Consider the following 18,978-nt stretch of genomic DNA (forward strand, 5'->3'; position numbering starts at 1 on the left):
TAGGCCTGATTTACAGGAATGGGTAGAAGGGGTTGGATCCAGTATAGATCAATCAGTCTATAATCAGTGCACTTGCAGCAGATGCTTCAAAGCGAGTGGGTCTGGGTGAGAGGGCCTCTGTTGAGGCAGCAGGACAGGCTGATGAGTTCCCAGACTAAAGAGGATTCTGTGGGTCCAGGGGACAGCCCAGCCCTGGGGTGGGAAGGTGGGGGGTGGTTCTATATAGAACCCTATACACTTGAGGAACCATTGTAAGATTAAAGGTTTCTTTGTATCATGTAAGTGTTCTTCAAACTGATGGAGAATGTGCTAAAGATGGCTCTATATAGCAACATTTAGAAAAGGGTTCTATACAGCACAAAAAAGTGTTCTTCTATTACTATGATTTCAAGCTTGTTACAATAAAGGAACCGTTTATAGTGCCATACAGAAGCATTTACTACAAGTTGCTCTATAGAACCATCTATAGCACATTCTCCATCAATCTGAGTAGTGAAAGTATTTTCATGATGCAAAGGAACCTTTAATCATGCAAAGGTTCTCCAAGGGTTCAGAGTTCTATATAGAACCATTTTCCTTACTAAAGAACCCATTGTAGAAACATCATATTTAAGTGTGAAATTAGGGCATAAACATATAGCAATTTTCTCACAGATTTCCCACCTGCTCTAAACTGTTTTACTACAGGACTCACCCAGAGGTAAAAAAAAAAAACAGAGTACAACTGGCACTTTAACATTTTTCATTCATTCATTCATTATCTGTAACCCTTATCTAATTCAGGGTCATGGTGGGTCCAGAACCTACCTGGAATCATTGGGCGCAAGGCGGTAATACACCCTGGAAGGGGCACCAGTCCTTCACAGGGCAACACACACACATACTCACACATTTACTCACACACACTTACGGACACTTTTTGATCTACCTACCAACGTGTGTTTTTGGACTGTGGGAGGAAACCAGAGCGCCCGGACACCCACGTGGACACGGGGAGAACACACCAACTCCTCACAGGGCACTTTAACTGTACCATTTATTTATATGTGTGTGTGTGTAAAAAGATGTTATCAAGCTGGAAAATACTACAAATAAATATCAGAAGAGGCAAATACATTACAGTACTTAAGTGAATCAATGTTTCACCACTGAAACATTCAGTTGCTGTCATAAATTGGGTCTCGAATCCACCTCTGTGCAACACAGAAAAAAGGGATTTTCACATGTAGCCCACTGCACCACTGAGTAACACTCCTGAGACTCCTCACCATCATATTTATAAACCTTTCTAATATACTTAATATCTATGTTTAGTTTGAATAATAATAAATAATAAATACACTGTATAATAATACAGTCTCTCATCACTGTTATTTCTTTCATTTTATTTTAAAATATGTATGTATTTTTCATTCAAGTGACATTTTTCTTTTTGCTGCTGATTATATATGATTACAATATGAGTAATTTTGGTCACAACTCTCATATTTTCACATTATTCTACCAAATACCTGAGTTTTTGCAAGTTTCCCGCTGTGAAAGCCAGACCAAACACTGTTTTCTGGATGCTCCAGTACTTAAGTGAAAGATATAGTTGTAGTAGGTGGACACCATTGCTTTTCTCAGTGGTCCTGTGCTTGAAGGAATATTAAAATATCCCAAAAATTTTACATTATGAGTTAAGGTCTGGCCTGACAGAAGGTCTGGCATGACACTATCTTGTCTCAAAAGTCCACGCTTGCCCTCTGAATTAAAAACAAAGTTCTAGAAAATTGGGATATTTGTAAAGTGCAAAAAAGGACAAAAAAAATAATTTCTTCATTCCCCTGAAACTTTATTAAACTGACAAAAATGCAGTATTATTTCCAATGTTTCCACTGACCAAATAGATTGTATTTTGTACATATAAACAATTAAGAAATGTATTCCTGAAACACACCTCAAAAAAGATGGGATAGAGACACATTTACTACTGTGTTATACCAGATAGCTTTTTTATACTTTTAAACATTTGGGAACTGAGGATACTATTTTTGGAGATTTGTAAATATTGCCAATTCATGCTTGGTACAAGACTGCACCTGCTCAAAATTTGTCTGCTGTTATCTGATTTCTCTCTTGACCATAACCTGCTGTAAATTTCAGTTCACTGTCAAATTGGTAGGACTCCACAGCATATTAAAGCACCAGACAATGTCTTGGCTATGTTTACACACCACTTTATTGTTATTCATGGTACACTCTGACTGCTACAGATGAACATCATTAGTCCCTATGTAAATAACTATACTAGAGAACATAAATTTAGCTAGAAACTCCAGGTTTGTGCTAACATCCAGAGACCTGACTCCTAGCATTTAACTTCAGCCCTGAAAAGAAGCTATTTTCATGTGCCATAGAGTAGATTCACCTATAAACTGAGCTCTTTCAGCATGCATATCAGCAGATGTCTCACTGAATGTGGTTACCTTATTGGACATGTGAATAGTGAAAGAATGGTGCTTGCATGGTTTAGCCTTGGTTTTGGTTTTAGCTCTGTAGCTACATGGTCATTGTTTGATCTGCTTCTGGAGTCATGGCTTTGCTAACACTTCTTGAGCCACTTAGAGCTTTTAGCAGTGAGTACTAAACTGGGACACAGACACTACATTCCTAAAGATATGCACCTCTACCTGTGTAACTTTTGCAGTCAGAAATTAACTTGTAATTCTCTCAAATAAATGTTTTACTATTGCTAGTGATAGCAAAATAACAACAGCTAAACATCTTGCACTCAGCACAGACAAATAGTATACAGTCTGCCATAATGATTCTCTTGTTATTTCAGCTTTTCTGATTTAAATCAAAATGTGTGCTGAGATCCAGAAGAGAAATTTGCAGCCTGCAAATGCACGTAGCTAAAGTTTAATTCACAATAATATGTAACTACAATTGAATGAAATATAATAACAAATGTCAGTGCACTGAGCGTTTTAATGCTAAACAGCTGAAACAACAACACTCCACCACAGTGAGTTGAACAAGCTGGAACAATGTCTGACTATGTCTCCAGTTTTCCACCATTTTCACCCAAGACACAAAGCCTTTGAACCTACTCTACTCTATCGTGAGACACCTTTTATTGTAAGTTATGTTGTCCTCCCATCTGTGATTCCTGTTATCTGTCAGGAACTATGGTCACCTGCTAATGTCACTCCTTGGGGTGATCCAGCCAAAGATGATCATACGTGGGTCAACTGCAAAAGACACATGAGTTCATCAGAGCGAGGCATGAGCTCATGCGAGTGGGCATGAAAGTGAAGTGATGGGCTTAGTGAAATACCACTGAGTTCTAACTTGAGAGGGTTTGGCTAAACATAAATGCAACCACATGTCACCCCTTTACTTAGAACATTTTGAATCAGCCACACAAAATTGCTTGGTCCCACAAGGACCCCTTTGCTGTGTTTGTGAAAGTGGGGAGGTTGTTGGCGGCCTTGGTGTTGTAGCTTCACTGTCAGGGCAGGTACACCAGCAAGTTTGTCAGTGTCATCTAAGAGATGTAGTAATGTAATATCACATAAAAGGCTGAAAATGGTTATGACAGCATTGTGAAAGCCAGACAAAACACGTCTGGAACCATTGTAGTTTGGACTACGGTGGTTTAAACCAACATGGTTCAAACTACTGTGGTACTAACAAAGTACGACGGTTTTGGGAAACAGTCGGACATCAGATGCTGGTTTATTTAACAATGCATCGGGCCATGTTATTTCAATGCTAGGCTCCGTCGTTGTATGGAAAATGCACCCCTTCTCAGTTGTGATCCAGCCAACAATGATCATAAATGCATTAAGAGCAAAAGACACATGGGGCCATGAAAGGGACGAGCTGATGTTTGTTTGCAACATCTGATACTATAGATAACACTATTTTACTAGACAGTCATTTGCATGATTTAGATCCTCCGGACTGTTTAAAGTTTATTAATCTTCCTTCTACTCAACTCAGACAAAACAAGATTTTCATCTCAACATGCAGGGCAGTGACCAACTAGGACCAGGATTAAGAATCACTGGTTCAAAAACTGTAGGAATTTAATGGTCTGATATGATGCTAAATTCGAATATTTTGTCATTTTCTTCAGGCACTTTCTTGTTTCACACTTGATTCATTTAACTGATGAAAATATAAGCAATATTATCAGAATAGTTTTCTTCATTTTCAGAATATCACCAAAATTCAAGATGCTGAAAATTTAATTTTTGCCTTTATTACTTCTTGGCTGTTTATGCCTGTTTTCTGGATGCTCCAGTACTTAAGTGAAAGATATAGTTGTAGTAGGTGGACACCATTGCTTTTCTCAGTGGTCCTGTGCTTGAAGGAATATTAAAATATCCCAAACATATTACATTATGAGTTAACAAATTCTTGCAAAAGTTCTAGTGGCATCTCAAGGCACCTGACAGAAGGTCTGGCATGACACTATCTTGTCTCAAAAGTCCACGCTTGCCCTCTGAATTAAAAACAAAGTTCTAGAAAATTGGGATATTTGTAAAGTGCAAAAAAGGACAAAAAAATATAATTTCTTCATTCCCCTAAAACTTTATTAAACTGACAAAAATGCATTATTATTTCCAATGTTTCCACTGACCAAATAGATTGTATTTTGTACATATAAACAATTAAGAAATTTATTCCTGAAAAACACCTCAAAAAGAGGGGATAGAGACACATTTGCTACTGTGTTATACCAGATAGCTTTTTTATACTTTTAAACATTTATGAACAGAGGATACTAATTTTTGGAGATTTGTAAATATTGCCAATTCATGCTTGGTACAAGACTGCACCTGCTCAAAATTTGTTTGCTGTTATCTGATTTTTGTCTTCATGGTACAGATGAACATCACTAGTCCCTATGTAAATAAGTATACTAGAGAACTTAAATTTAGCTAGAAACTCCAGGTTTGCGCTAACATCCAGAGACCTGACTCCTAGCATTTAACTTCAGCCCTGAAAAGAAGCTATTTTCATGTGCCATAGAGTAGATTCACCTATAACCTGAGCTCTTTCAGCATGCATATCAGCAGATATCTCACTGAGTGGGGTTAACTTATTGGATGTGTGAATAGAGAAATAATGGTGCTTGCATGGTTTAGCCTTGGTTTTGGTTTTAGCTCTGTAGCTACATGGTCATTGTTTGATCTGCTTCTGGAGTCATGGCTTTGCTAACACTTCTTGAGCCACTTAGAGCTTTTAGCAGTGAGTACTAAACTGGGACACAGACACTACATTTCTAAAGATATGCACCTCTACCTGTGTAACTTTCACAGTCAGAATTTAACTTGTAATTCTCTCAAATAAATGTTTTACTATTGCTAGTGATAGCAAAACAACAACAGCTAAACATCTTGCACTCAGCACAGACAAAGAGCATACAGTCTGCCATAATGATTCTCTTGTTATTTCAGCTTTTCTCAAAATGTGTGCTGAGATCCAGAAGAGAAATATGCAGCCTGCAAATGCACGTAGCTAAAGTTTAATTCACAATAATATGTAACTACAATTGAATGAAACGTAACAATAAATGTCAGTGCACTGAGCGTTTTAATGCTAAACAGCTGAAACAACAACACTCCACCCCAGTGAGTTGAACAAGATGAAACTATTTCTGACTACGTCGCCAGATTTCCACCATTTTCACCCAAGATACAAAGCCTTTGAACCTACTTTACTTCTATTGTGAAACACCTTTAATTGTAAGTTATGTTGTCCTCCCATCTGTGGTTCCTGTTATCTGTCAGGAACTATGGTCACCTGCTAATGTCACTCCTAGGGGTGATCCAGCCAAAGATGATCATACGTGGGTCAACAGCCAAAGACACATGAGTTCATCAAAGCGAGGCATGAGCTCATGCGAGTGGGCATGAAAGTGAAATGATGGGCTAAGTGAAATACCACTGAGTTCTAACTTGAGAAGGTTTGGCTAAACATGAATGCAAGCACATGTCACCCCTTTGCTGTGTGTGTGAAAGGGGGAGGGGGTGGGGGGGGTTGTTGGCGGCCTTGGTGTTGTAGCTTCGCTGTCAGGGCAGGTACAACAGCATGTTTGTCAGTGTCATCTGAGGGGTGAAGTAATGTAATATGACATGAAAGGCTGAAAATGGTTATGACAGCATTGGCAGGTTTTTATAGCGTATCAATCTCCCCAGCTGACAAGACCAAACTCTAAACATAGTCAGAGTCACCATCAGTCTGGGAGAACTTGAGTTTACATAAGCATATTCCATATATTTTGGAAAACATTAAAGAACTGCTGCTGTCATTTCAGGATGAAAAGAATATTACAGAAGCTACTGAAAATGGCTGTAAGAGAAGGGTTAAGAGGAAGGGCAGACATTAGGGCTGTGCCATATTGTATTGTGTGCAATAATATCGCAGATTTTTTTTAAATGATAAAAAACTCTCAATATCGTAATTATTTTGACATTCTGACTTGTTTACGTGATGACGCCATGCAGTTACACATAATATGGCATACATTCATTATGCAATTTAGGCACAGCAACATGTACGGTGGAAATTTTTTCTGTGTTTAAAAATTTGCTCCAAAAGAAAAGTGACTTCAGTCGTGTGGAGGTGGGTTGGACATATAAAGTATCAATATTCCAAAATATTTTTCACACAATGTCAGAATTTTGGTAAGTTACAAAATATGCACATCTTTACACATTTATTTGTTGTTTCTTCCGAATGTTTGAAATTGTTAAATAGAATGTAATTAAATCTAATTTAAATAAGAAGTTAAATATATTATTAATTTAATATATTTAATATTAATATATAATTTATTTATTTTTAAAAGTGTGTTCTTTCAATTAATACAATTATTTCCAGTGTTTTTTTCATATCGCCTAAAATATCGTCATAGCCAAAATACCCTGAAATACCATGATATATTTTAGCACCATATAGCCCATCTTTAGCAGTCGTCTTAGAAAAGACAAGGAAGTTTCATGGAAATATATACAAATTCAATTAAGTCATTTAAGTATAGTCACTGCTGAATACAGTAAACACACAATGCATTATAAGCTCACCAGGCATCATTTATCACTGGGTGTAATGATTTATCTTCAAGATGGACAGGGACAGGACATAGTGTGAACGCCACATCCTCCCCATGGATTCTCACAGTCCATCAGTCTGTCCTTTCTCTCTCTCTCTCTCTCTCTCTCTCTCTCTCTCTCTCTCTCTCTCTCTCTCTCTCTCTCACACACACACACACACACACACACACACACACACACACACACACAGATTCACACTTCACAAACAGCTCATTTAGTCTCCTCTTGCCTGTAATACAGTGACGCAGTTCTTTAACCATCGTTAATCAGGACCTACTTAATAAAGCTGTCAAAATATCTGTGAGAGGACATGTGGAAAGGAAGGGCGAAGATGGCTTCCTCTGGCCTAACAACACAAGCTCAGCTCCCCGCCATTACAGTCGCCTGCCCTCTGGGCATGCAGTCTAGCCTTTATTAGAGAGGACTGAGATCTGGGGCCAGTTATAGCACATGCCTACAGGCCAGCTCTACTAAGAGAAAATAATACTGTTCTCAGATATCCGGCATTTCCATTCACTCTAGCTTGCAAAAATCAGCCTGTGGTTATGTGTTATTGAACACAAAGCTAATAATATTGGCAGAATCCAGTCGTAGTCAATAATCTGTTCAATGTTTAGCAGCAATAGTTGTCTCAATGAATGAATAGTTTTCCATAGATGGCCAAATGCTAAAAAAAGTGACCTGTGATAATACCACAATATATCTGTAGTGTTGTGCATAGCTGTAGTGTTGTGCACAGTGATAACAATTTTACCTGTCTAAACCTAGTACCTGTGTACCTAGTTTGGACAAGCTTTACGTTCATTGTTAGGAAAACTTCCATTCAGTACAATGAGGAACTGCAACCATCTTTGATTCAAGAGGGCTATGATATTTTACCTAACAACCAGACAGCAATTTTGACATTATGTTTCCATAAAAAATGTCCAATTTATCAATTTATAATAGAAGGAACCTTCCTAAACATAGTATAAAAATATCATACCATTGAGTTTATAATTTTAAATGGTAAGCAACCAAGTTGGACTGTGTTATTGTAGTTACCAAATTTAGGCAGATTGTAAACAACAGTGAATTGAACAGATACGTATCTTAGCCTAAGTGCCATATACTGTAGGTGCAACCAGAGTCCTAAGCTCAAGAGTCTTAAGTTTGGTCACCACTGTTTGTCAGGAATTTGGTGTGTTCTGTGTACTGGTGGAGCTCTAGCCAATATCACTGGCTCAATTTGAGTGGTGTTTATGATCCAGAGCTAACCAATGTCCAGTGTAAAACTCTCCAAAAACAGCAAAGGCATTTACTGCAGCCACAGGAACAAACTCACTAAAATACACTTAATTTAGAATCAATGCTGGAGGAGCATAAAGGTTTTGCACATTTCTAGCTACATAGTTTAATGTAAACAAAGCAGATTCATGTTATAATTTCCCATTCGCTTGAAAGGATTTGTTTTCAGTGTTCTATTCAATACTGTCATTGTTTGCTATTGTAGCAGACTTGGTATTGCAGTAGTTGAAGAATTGGGCACATGCACCATGTAATGGAGATCTGCTGGTTTATTCTGAATAAAAACAGCATGGGGCACAGTAAACTCATGCAGCGAAACAGCTCTCTCTCCCACCCTACCCCACACAACATCAACTCTGCTTCTAATGTGTCCATAAACATGCAAAACAATTTTATATAAAAGGTTTGAAACACAATGAGAAGGGCTAATTTATGCCTGAACACAGGTTATGATGAATTTCATGGTACATGGCTTAGAATATTACATGACACCACCTCATCTACACTTTAACAGTACCAAATAATTTCCATGCAAGTGCCATATACTGCTGGGCTACTACAAGGAACTCAACGAACCATATGTAAGAAAAAGAGGAAAATAATAAATACACAAATAAAATGTAAATTGTGATAGTGTACTATCTTCAGTACTATATTAGAACCTGAAAGACCTCATACTACATATTACAATCACACAAACCATGAACATATCTGAATAAAAAATGCATGGGGCATAGTTAACACAGTCAAGCCAAAAAATATTATAAAAATTGTACATAGCTAAATTTCATACGTTTGACATAAAACTGGCGCACAGTGATCCAAACGTGTTCTCCAACCCTAAGCTTGAGATATTATGTTAAACTTCATGGCAAAATTTCATGATTTTAGAGCTTTGATTTGGCTGCTATGTTTCTAATTTGGCTACTATGCTTCTAATGAACCCAGGGAAATCCCACTGCATGTGCTTACATTAGGTTTAACATCAGTTAAGGCCTCAACTACAGCAGGTTCGGGAGAACCAAAGAAAAAAAGGCTAGAAAACCAACTGATTACACTTTAAGCATATAATGACAACTAATTTAAAAAGAAATACAGGTTTGGTGAAGTTCATGTTAACCAAAATTAAAACTAAATAAATTTAATAAAAATAAAATACGTAAACAAATATAATTTCAGCTACGCTACACAGCTATGAAAGAACTGTTTTGTGTGAAGACCATGGGTACTTCAATATTTAAAAGTGTCCTTTGTTTTCACTCATAACAAATACATAAAATCTTTCTTTAGCTGATACTGATTCAGTTTTCCAGTGATATTTTAAACTTGCCCACATGTTGAAGCAAAACAAATCTCTAATTCCAACATATGAAAAGTTTGCTGAAAGTATTTCTATGAATTCTCCACATGGACCTTATCATGAACAAGTGAGATCGCTGTCTGTACCATTAAAAACAATGTGAGCTCAAAACACCTAGGAAAGAATAAGTGAAAAAGGAATGAATTATGCTGCAGTCTTTGTGCTCTGTTTGACTTCTGCTATAGAGAATTGAATGACACTAAGCTTATGACACAGCAGCACAGATGTAGACTGCAGTTCTAGACTAGCTTTATAAAACCTTTGTTATTGTATGCATAGGGTTGTCAGTGATTAATACTGAATTGAACTTTACTTTCTGTGTTTATATGCATGTTTGATCAGTATCAATATTTTAGTGCCTCAGACTCCATTTTAGAGCAATGCTGGTAAAAATAAATGTATTTAATGGCTCTCTGCATAACATGCATAAACACTGAATAGTGCATATTAAACACAAATGAACAGTTGTGTTAACCACAATGTGACACAAAGTTTTAGTAAATGGCATACAAATGTGACATTACTTAAACTGTTATGTAATTCATTACGGTTGTCTTAAGGTGGCCACTGCCTTGAGGTGCTTCAAACCACTGTGTGTGGCCGTCATATCACCATTTATAAAACTGCTATTAAATGGCTGTTCTTTGGAAAATAAAGGTTATTCTATGCTAATGCATGTGCTATTAAATGAACATTAGGTAAGGTTTGGTATTTTTGATGCTAGGCTCCCTGACAGTTGCTGAGTGTAATAAACTTGTACAGCACTGTCCTGTAATAAAGAGGGAGGGGTGGTGGTGAAGAGGTGGTTTCTCACCCTTCTCGCAAAGTTACACAGTGCAGTTTCTGTTGGGCTGAAAATTTACTACCTAGTGTTTCTTTAAGGCCCTGTGAAAACAGCCTTCAACTAAATTATTACAAGAACCTTACAGTTTATACTTCTCAGTTCCAATAATTTAACTTTTCATTATACATAATGGTTCTTGATTTATGTAAAGTTTTACAGAGAAGGCATATAATAATATATTGCTTTTGTTAATATTAGAAGTGTAAATTTGTGTTATCTTCACTGTTATTTATATTTTATGACTTACACACCACATAATTTCAGATCTTACAGGAAGTTTTGTTTTTGCTAACATGTCTGTGGTATGGCTGTCCACTGCACATCTGTTACGTCTTTATGAAATGACACAGCTGTCTGCGGTACACAGCTGGTTACTCTTTATGTCATTGTCATTGTTGTTTTGCTGGAGCTTGACTGCTCCCCTAACAGGGCAAGCATTAAATGTGACTGTCCTTGCATCAAGGTGGATGTTTTAGTCCTGTGGGAGGAAGAGGTAGTTTCTTTTTTAGCATAACAGAATTGGGCTCAGAAAATTTTAAAGTGTATTACAGTTTTACTTAATTGTTTACATACATTTTCTGAACGCATGCCTCATACTCTCAGAACTCTACACACAAATAAAAAAACACACACACAATGGGCAAAACCCCTCAATTCTCCTGCAAAATGAAATGTTACATTCAGAATAATGTTATCTCTTCTCAAAATGGTATTTTGCTTTTCAGATGTTTTTTTTTTTTTTTTGTTCAGTGGTATACTTACTACAGACAGTAAATATATAAGTGTGTTGTAAAACATTTTAGAATATTGTTTTTATACCTAGAACACACAAATAAACGGTAACAAATATATTTTATTTTCCCTACAAAAACGATGTACACAGTGTAGTTCCCAACCAACACAAAGTTGCACATACAGTGGTCTACGTACAAAACAACAGAAGAATTTACTGTATTCATTCATTCATTTATTGTCTGTAACCTCTTATCCAGTTCAGGGTCGTGGTGGGTCCAGAGCCTACCTGGAATCATTGGGCGCAAGGCAGGAATACACCCTGGAGGGGTCCTCCTCCTCTTACTCTCACTCATCTAGCTCTGGCTCTGCCTCTGTTTCCAATGTTGGCATCCAATGTTGCTCCAAAACAGAAGAGCTCACCTGTTGCCATTTCATGCTAAAACTTTGATTGCTAATTGTTAAACTGTGTGACAGGTGTTTTACCATGTGATGGGTTATTGTGCAAAGTAGGGCAATTAACTTTAGAATCTTGAATAACAGTGTGTTTCTTGTGAAAACAAAATATTTTCTTCATGAAAATTGTGCCAAATGCAGAAAATTGTGTGTAGTGAAAATTTTGTGTTTTAGAACTGCAATTTGAGTGTAAAGCAGGAATTGTGCTTGTAGTTTAGCAGAATTGGTTCAGGGGGCTGGTGCATGGGTTACATTTTGTGGTCAATGAGTCACAAATACCAGTATTTGTGTGTAAATAATTGGGAAATATTGTCATCAAACAGAATAATTTCCAAGCTAATCTGGTATCAGATTAGATTCATGTGCGTGAATTGTTGCGGCTTGTGTATGTTGAACTGTCAGCGAGCAATGAGGGGGGGAGGGAAGTACCAGAATGTTTAAAACAATTCCAACCTCCTCATCAACTGATTAAAAAAAAAAAAAATGACAACTGAAATTAATTGAACTACTCTGAAATATATTCCATCAACATTCTGGATAAAATATTGAGACTCAACTCATGGACAGAAAAGCAGAACATTCCTCTGTGTGGCTTTCATAAAAGAAGGTAAAATTAAGTAAAAGAAACAAAAAAAAAAAAAAAAGAATAAAAAAAAAGTAAAAAAGAGAAAGAGACAGATCAAGTCATTTGTCTTTTCATCTTAGAGAAGATGCAACTTGACAGGAACAAATTAAACAGGTTACATAAATCAAACCAAGCGAGAGAAAGTCAGGGAGTGGTGTGGGGAGCAATAAAGCAAATCTAATAACTCATTACTTAGTTTCCCTCACCCACCATAAACGCAGGATTGGTAGTGGGAAAATGTTATCATTTTTCTTTTGAAGAAGGAAAGATTGGAATGAGATGGAGAGAGAGAGAGAGAGAGAGAAATTAAATGTGCCCTTATCATTCTCTCTCACTCTCCCTCTCTCTCTCTCTCCTGTATTCTGCTTGGGGAAAGAGGTAGTTAATGCCACTACAGAGAGCTGTGCTGGAACTGGTTATGTATCGGCAGAGTTAAATTTTTATTGTTTATCGGCCAAATGCAAACACAGTGAAAACCTAATAAATGTTGAGTGTTGGAGCTCATGGCCACTGTTTATGTCACTGCAAGAGGAGCCTGTTGTCTGGAGCTTGAAGCTGTTAATTTGCTTTTTATTGTCAGGTGTATAAAAGATGAGCTTGTTTTGACAAATTAACTCAGAATATAACCGGAGTGTGTGTGATGGTTACTGATAAACTTCACTGTAGTAGCGAGAGCATGGGAGACAAAGAAGAGGCAGCAGAACAAATGCTTAAATCAGAAGCTGTATATGTTTAAAAAAATGGATGTGTGAGCTGCTGATTGGCTGGTTTGTTGTTATCCTCTGGAGGAAAGGGAATTTCTTTGACATAGGCAACTTTGTGTGCTCCATTAACTCCCACCCCTACCTCCGCCATGCACTGTAAACACGATATGACTGATAATAGCATGGACAATAGCAATCTGAATGCCTAATACAGCTGGCTTTATCTCAGAAGTGTGTTCATTTGTGGGCCCTGAACGAATCCGCCACGCACTGTGAGTTCCACATTTAATTCTATTCTTCTTGCTTTTAATTGCTCGCCCCCTTTTTTCCTACTTAACAAAATTTTCTGGAGTGCTCAGCACACTTAATCTGGGCCTGCCATCAGTGGATATTGTCTCGCTGCAATTAGTCTGATGAGTGGATCTATCTATTAGTTGTGTTCATTACATTATACACACACACAGCAAGCTTGACATCAGCAATCAAGGAAGGCGTCACAATCAGCTCCGGTTTAACTCAGGAATCTGATGCTAAAGCTCCCTCTGCGTTTGTTTGCTTGTGAGTTCACTGACGCTGGGAAACTCTGCAAGGCGTCAAGCCACCAGTTGCATTTTAGCTGAGATTTAACTGAACCCAGTTCTATTATCACTTCTAATGTTTCTCCAGTTCATGACATTCCCATGTGTGGCCTTCAGGGCAAAAGAGGCCCAATTCTAAAAAGTGCTTGAACTATCCAAGTATGCCATTCTTAATTAAGGGGTGAGAGCAATCTATGCTTTACAGAAGATGCTATTAAACAAGTTACACAGTTATTCCTTCCCTACGATGTGTGTGAAGTTAATTGAATGTCAGATTGCAGATGTGAGACACTGTACTGAATAGATTAATGAAACTGGGCTCCAACTGGCAAAGGCTTTTTCGTGTCATGATGAGTGACCGGCATCTTGCTCAGGAAAGCAAATTCTGAATTAACTAATGACAATGAATGAATGAATGAGTTCTAACTGATATACACAGTCTTTATTTAGCCCAGTAAACTCAGTCACTGTCTTCAGACATCAGCTTTCCCTCTGTTCTCCAGTAAACCATGCTCCTTGTGTGTTTCATGGGAGATGATAAATTAATTTCTGATAGTTAAATCTTCTCTGCATCACTGCTCATTTTCATAAAGTTAACCAGAATCAAACTCTGATTGCATGTTTCATGTGGATTTGTTTCACTCCCATAGAAAATGAACAACTTCCGACTGCTTTGTTGCCCTTGTCGCTTACAGTGTACATGCAGTTACCCTGAATTCACACTGGCAGTGACTAATGGTCTCTCTTTGTCCAAGTAGCTAATTGCTCATCCACTCTGAGTATTTATGATCATGAGCTGGTGTCAATGCAAGGTTAGGATATATCAATTTAAGTGTATTGTGTAATCAAGATAACATAAGCATAGTTGCCAAATCATTATTGGCATAGATCATACAAACAAGATTATCCAACAACAACAAAAAAATATCTACAGAGACCCAGTAGTGCACAAAAAAATCAGATTCCTCACACTGAACTTATAAGTACACAGAATTGATATATAAATATATTATAGGAATGTGGATGTGAAAGACTTTTTAAGGAACAAGCACAAACTCTTTATCACACTCTGAATCTCCCACATGAGTTCCAAGTTTATCACCACAGGAATGGAGTTTCCACTTTCTTGTTGAGCTCAAGGTAAGTTAAACAACTTATAGCCTGGACAGACTCATGGTGGAGGGAACCCCCCCCCCAAAACAAACAAACAAACAAACAAACAAACAAACAAACAAAAAACAGACATATAAACACAAAATGTGCATGAATGCAAGCTTATGCAGCAACCGAGTAACATTTTACAGTTATTTTTACCCCTACCCCTTGTTTTCAAGTGTCATCCATAGAATGGAGTTACAGGGCGTAGTGGTTAATATCTTCTCCTAAGAAACCGCTTATCCAGTTCAGGATTGTGGTGGGTCCGGAGCCTACACAAAATTAGTGGCTGCAAGGCGGGGACACACCCTGGTGGGGGACAGAGACATCAGTGTACTACAAATGATGTTTTATGTCTATTATAAAAAAAGGGTCACAATACATTCAAACTACATTTAAATTTAAATAATCTAACGGATATCATAGTTTTTAAAGGAGAAAATACCGACATTTTTTGAGCTTATTTCCCAACAAGAACTGAGACTCCTATCCTTAGATAAAACAAAGAAATGGGATTCACCCAAAATCTGAATATTGTTAATAGTGGTGTTGAGGAACTTATAGGCCAACATCAGTTATACTTTGTTTTATAATGTAGTAAACTTCAGAGTTTGTGTTGCCTGGGTTGCAATTTATATCAATAGACAACATGTGGGTCCCTTGACCCCCAATAGGTTGAAAACCCCTGGATTAGACCATTGTCCTTTTTCACCCATCCCTGCTGATAAAGTCACATCCAAATGTGTGTAGTATATGCAGCTTGTACAGTTCTTTCTTAACAAGAGAGATATGAGCTCATGTGTTGTTCTTTTTAGGCTCTGTGCTGCATTTTGTGTTAGTTTTAGAGGATTGAAGCTTTTCTTAGGGACCCCAGTTAAGAGGGCATTACAATAATCAGTGCTGCATGTAACAAACACATTAACACATTTCTCTGTGTTGCACCTGGGTAGAAAGGGTTTAACTTTAGCAATGTTTCTAAAAAGAAAAAAAATGCTACTTTAAAGACTGCAAAATTTCATAGCTTGTGTTAAACCGTGTAGACTTGCTGGGGTAAAATTCCTGCACACTAAACTATGCTCACCGCAGGTCTGATTATTCATTGTGAAAGCCAAAACACTGGCATGGTGAACCAGACTTGTTAGGGTGTTGCAACCTCTGGGCTTTTATGCTGTGATTTAGAGCTGAGCCTTGCTCTGTGCTGAGAGGAAGAGTGAGGACTGAAGAGTCTCTGATGGCACTGGAGTGTTTGTGTACTGATGCTTTCCTCACTCCTTCATCCAACTTCACACCAGCACTGTACAGGAACTGACACAACACTGAACAGCCGTGCGTCCTGCCAAGTGTCCTGCAGCTCCTCAGCAAGGGCTCAATCCAGCAGCACCTGCTAACTGACAAACAGACTTCAGCTGAATAAAGGCAGGCTGCTTACTTAGTGGGTTATGTCACTGAATATTATTCAGCAATGAATGAAATCACATTTATTTTCCTAATTTTCATGAAGACTTTTTTGCTCGTTTTTTGTTTATCATTTAAGTCCACTTGTGGTTTTGTGCACCAAACAAAAGTAGTAATACAAACCCATTTTCCAACTTCTCATTATCTCTTATAATTATGCAGGCTCTTGTTGCTAATGCCTTTAAGACTGCTATATGCAAATGCCTCAGTTTCTTTCTTCTGATTGGTTCTCCTCCACTGTGCCGTCTTCAGAAAGCTTTCATTTGAATGTCCTTGATCTTGGACTATTTTGCTACAAGCAGACTGCAGGAGAAACACCATTTTTATCTTAAGGTAAATGCTTCATACTTTAATAGCTGTGACATGATGAGCTCAAAATAGTCTCTATTTTGAAGTTTGGATCCATATATCTTAGGGTTTGAAACTCAAATCTGTTCACAAAATAGACCACACATTTAATCTAAAACAATATCATATACCTATCAGCCTTAATATTTTTACCACCTTATTGTTGTTACAATTTGTGTCTATTTTGTGAACTACATAGTTCATTCATTCATTCATTCATTATCTGTAACCGCTTATCTAATTCAGGGTCGCAGTGGGTCCAGAGCCTACCTGGAATCATTAGGCGCAAGGCGGGAATACACCCTGGAGGGGGCGCCAGTCCTTCACAGGGCAACACAGACACACACACATTCACTCAGACACTCACACCTACGGACACTTTTGAGTCGCCAATCCACCTACAACGTGTGTTTTTGGACTGTGGGAGGAAACCGGAGCACCCGGAGGAAACCCATGCGGACACGGAGAGAACACACCAACTCCTCACAGACAGTCACCCGGAGAATCGAATCCACAGCCTCCAGTGATAGGTACAAAGCTTATAATTTCTTGTAGCACTGCTTTTTCTGATCCACTGATACCCTGTATCACACACACAAAACTATGCATTCATCACCACCACTAGGTTGCTGTCACCACAGTGCTGAGAATTATCCTTCACTCAAATAATCCCTCTTCATTGGTGGATCTGACCACTGAAGAACAGGGTGACTGGAGGTTAACAATGTATCCAGAGCAAGAGACTGACTCCAGTTCTGATTGTAAAACCACATTGTGCATTTTAATGTCAGTGGAACTGATAAAAATGTACAACGCATGTAGAAACAAGGAGGGGGCCTTACAGTTATGACTGATTATAAATTAATGAAATAAATTAAGAACATGCTGAACTGATATTTGATAGGAAAATGACTTACCTTGAAATTCAAAAAAATGTAGTTTTAAATTTCAGGCCTTAAATTCATCTGAGGAAACTTTTAAACTTTAAAAGACCTCCCCTGTGCTGTAGGCTGCAATAGGACTCTTTTTCTGCTTGTGTTTGACCTCTCAGCTCCACACACTGCTGACGACTCCATTCACAGAACAGCGGTCAGCACCGAGCGGCCCTGTACCGTCCAGCCTCTCTGAGAATTCATTACCCACCCTGCTACCTTCAATAGGAGAAGAAGTTTTCTGATAAGATGTGAATTGGAAATGTAGAAATAAAGAGAGAGAGAGAGAGAGAGAGAGAGAGAGAGGAAACAAGAAAGAAAGGAAGGTCCCACTTTCTAAAGCATGCTTTCATAAGGGTCAGTGGAGGTTAACTCGTAACATTTTGTGTTGTGCGAATGCAGCGTCAGGGAAATTTCGATGCCAATCGGCTGGCCACACTGGATCCTTCTTTCTGATGTGTGTGTGGCAGGGGAAATTGGAATCTTTATCTCTCCCACAGAGTATCCACCAACTGAACTCAGTGTGCCAGCCACATCTGACTGTGTTAATTGCAAAGAGAGAGCAGAGCTTGGAATGAAAACGAATCTCCAGACTGTATTTTCTCCCTCTGTCTCTCTTTAATTTAATGTTTAGATCTTCATTTAATGGTGTGAAGAAACCTTTGAAGAACTAAGTGAAAAGATTTTACTCTCTTGTTAGCACACAGATTATTGAAAATACAATATGTATGAAGATGAAATTTTCTCTCTCTCTGTTTTTTGTGCTGTGAGAAGAAACTAGCACACAGATATAAGAACTCCTCACAGACAGTCACCTGAGGTGGGGTTTGACTCAACAACCCCAGACAACTGGAGCTGTGTTGCAGTGGACCTGGGGTGGTGGGTTCGAGCCCTGCTCTGGGTCTTCGAGGAGCGTATTCTCCATGTGTCTGCATGGGTTTCCTCTGGTTGCTTCGGCTTCCTCCCGCGGTCCAAAATCACATACTAGAAGGTGGATTGATGACTCAAAATTGTCCATAGGTTTCAGTGAATATTTGAGTGTGTGTTGCCCTGTGATGGACAGGCGCCCGGGGTGTGTATCCCGCCCCTGTGACTCTGGGTAGGCTCCAGACCCACCGCGACCCGAACTGGATAAGCGGTTAGAGACAGTGAATGAATGAACTTGGTACATAGGTTTGCACAAATCAGACCTCTGCACTGTACAGATGAAACAACATCAGACAAAATTAAGTGCAGAGGTGAAAGCAAAGAGTAGTGTGACATTACATTTCACCAAAGGAAACAGTGGCTCAAAAAAAAAAAAAAAGAAAACAGCAAAAAGAGGTGCAAAGCCAGCATGACCTAGCCAGTATCCTGAATTCAATTCTTAAGTACCTTTTTAGAGAATTTA

Source organism: Hoplias malabaricus, chromosome 4, assembly GCF_029633855.1.
Source record: "Hoplias malabaricus isolate fHopMal1 chromosome 4, fHopMal1.hap1, whole genome shotgun sequence".
Lineage (NCBI taxonomy): Eukaryota > Metazoa > Chordata > Actinopteri > Characiformes > Erythrinidae > Hoplias > Hoplias malabaricus.